Source organism: Arachis duranensis, chromosome 5 (assembly GCF_000817695.3).
Source record: "Arachis duranensis cultivar V14167 chromosome 5, aradu.V14167.gnm2.J7QH, whole genome shotgun sequence".
In the NCBI taxonomy this organism is placed as follows: Eukaryota; Viridiplantae; Streptophyta; class Magnoliopsida; order Fabales; family Fabaceae; genus Arachis; species Arachis duranensis.
Window position 1 is genome coordinate 70,336,685 of NC_029776.3, and position 2,706 is coordinate 70,339,390.

The following is a 2,706-nucleotide window of genomic DNA, read 5'->3' on the forward strand; positions in this document are numbered from 1 at the left end:
TTCAGAGTTTTGCTCAAGTCCCTCAATTTCAGCCAGAATTTACCTGAAATCACAGAAAAACACACAAACTCATAGTAAAGTCCAGAAATGTGAATTTAACATAAAAACTAATGAAAACATCCCTAAAAGTAGCTTAAACTTACTAAAAACTATATGAAAACAATGCCAAAAAGCGTATAAATTATCCGCTCATCACAACACCAAACTTAAATTGTTGCTTGTCCCCAAGCAACTGAAAATCAAATAGGATAAAAGAAGAGAATATACTATAAATTCCAGAATATCAATGAATATTAATTTAATTAGATGAGCGGGACTTGTAGCTTTTTGCTTCTGAACAGTTTTGGCATCTCACTTTTTCCTTTGTAGTTCAGAGTGATTGGCTTCTCTAGGATCTTAGAATTTCAGACAGTGTTATTGACTCTCCTAGTTAAGCATGTTGATTCTTGAACACAGCTACTTATGAGTCTTGGCCGTGGCTCTAAGCACTTTGTTTTCCAGTATTACCACCGGATACACAAATGCCACAGACACATAACTGGGTGAACCTTTTCAGATTGTGACTCAGCTTTGCTATTGTCCCCAGTTAGTGGTGTCCAGAGCTCTTAAGCACACTCTTTTTGCCTTGGATCACGACTTTAACCACTTAGTCTCAAGCTTTTCACTTGGACCTTCATGACACAAGCACATGAATAGGGACAGCTTGATTTAGCCGCTTAGGCCTGGATTTAATTTCCTTAGGCCCTCCTATCCATTGATGCTCAAAGCCTTGGATCCTTTTTACCCTTGCCTTTTGGTTTTAAGGGCTATTGGCTTTTTCTACTGCTCCTTATTTTTCTTTTTATATTTTTTTTCGCCATTTTTTTTTCGCAAGCTTCCTTTTTCACTGCTTTTTCTTGCTTCAAGAATCAATTTCATGATTTTTCAGTTCATCAATAACATTTCTCTTTGTTCATCATTCTTTCAAGAGCCAACAATTTTAACACTCATAAACAACAAGATCAAAAATATGCACTGTTCAAGCATTCATTCAGAAAACAAAAAGTATTGCCACCACATCAATATAATTAAATTAAATTCAAGGATAAATTCGAAATTTATGTACTTCTTGTTCTTTTGAATTAAAACATTTTTCATTTAAGAGAGGTGAAGGATTCATGGAATTATTCATAATCTTTAAGGCATGGTTACATACTAATGATCATGAAGTAGAGACACAAAACATAGATAAACACAACATTAAAAACCAAAAATAGAAAGAAATAAAGAACAAGGAATGAATCCACCTGAGTGAGGGTGGCGCCTTCTTGAAAGTCCAACGGTGCTTTTTGAGCTCCTCTATGTCTCTTCCTTGCTTCTGTTGAATGATTCCTAGTAATTTTGGTGTTTCTACCCTTTAGTTGCTTCCAATATTTGTGTGGAGGATAACTTTATCCCCTGAGGTATCTCAGGGATCTCTTGATTTGCAGCCACAAGTTAAACCACTGAGCTATGACGGCTTATATGAGTCTTTCCATCTCCCAAGACTCAGAGGTGGAAGCTTTTGTCTTCCCTTTGAGGTTTCTCTGGCCTTAGGTGCCATTAATGGTAATGGAAAAAAAAAAAAGCTATGCTTTTACCACACCAAACTTAAAATATTGCTCGCCCTCGAGCAAGAGAAGAAAGAAGAGAGGAAGAAGAAGAAGAAGAGAATGGAAGTGAGTGAGGGGAGATGGATTCGGCTATATGGGTGGGATTGGGTGGGAAAGAGAAGTTGAATTGTAAAGGTAGGCGGGGTGTATGGGGAAGAGTGGATAGATGTAGGTGGTGAATGAAAAACAGAAGGGATGACCATGAATGGAGTGAGAGAGGGCGAGGGAGGTGGGGATCCTGTGAGGTCCACAGATCCTGAGGTGTCAAGGAATTCCATCCCTGCACCAAATAGGCATGTAAAATGCCTTGGCACACCATTCTGGCGTTTAAACGCCCCTTGGTGCACGTTCTGGGCGTTCAACGCCCATGTAATGCATGTTTCTGGCGTTGAACGCCAGTTTCATGCTTGTTGCTGGCGTTCAGCGCCAGTTTGTCCTCTCTGTGCGCCTTCCTGGTGTTAAACGCCAGGTTGTTGCTTGTTTCTGGCGTTCAGCGCCAGAATGGTGCTCTGTTCTGGCGTTGAACGCCGGCCAGATGCATCTTACTGGCGTTGAATGCCAGTCTGCGCTACCTCCAGGGTGAAAAAATTTTTTCTTCTGTTTTTGACTCTGTTTTTAATTTTTTTGAATTTTTTCGTGACTCCTCATGATCATGTACCTAATTAAACACAAAAATAACAAAGAAACAAAATAAAATAAAATTAGATAAATAAAATTGGGTTGCCTCCCAACAAGCGCTTCTTTAATGTCAATAGCTTGACAGTGACTGTCATGGAGCCACAAGGTGATCAGGTCAATTTTAGTGTGTAGTCCCAACACCAAACTTAGAGTTTGGATATGGGGTTTGGACACCAAACTTAGAGTTTGACTGTGTGGGCTCTTCTTGACTCTGAACTGAGAGAAGCTCTTCCTGCTTACTCTCTTCTGTCACAGAGGGATGGCCATGTGCCTTAAACACAAGGTAGTCCCCATTCAATTGAAGGACTAACTATCCTCTGTTGACATCTATCACAGCTCCTGCTGTGGCCAGGAAAGGTCTTCCTAGGATGATGCATTCATCATCTTCCTTCCTAGT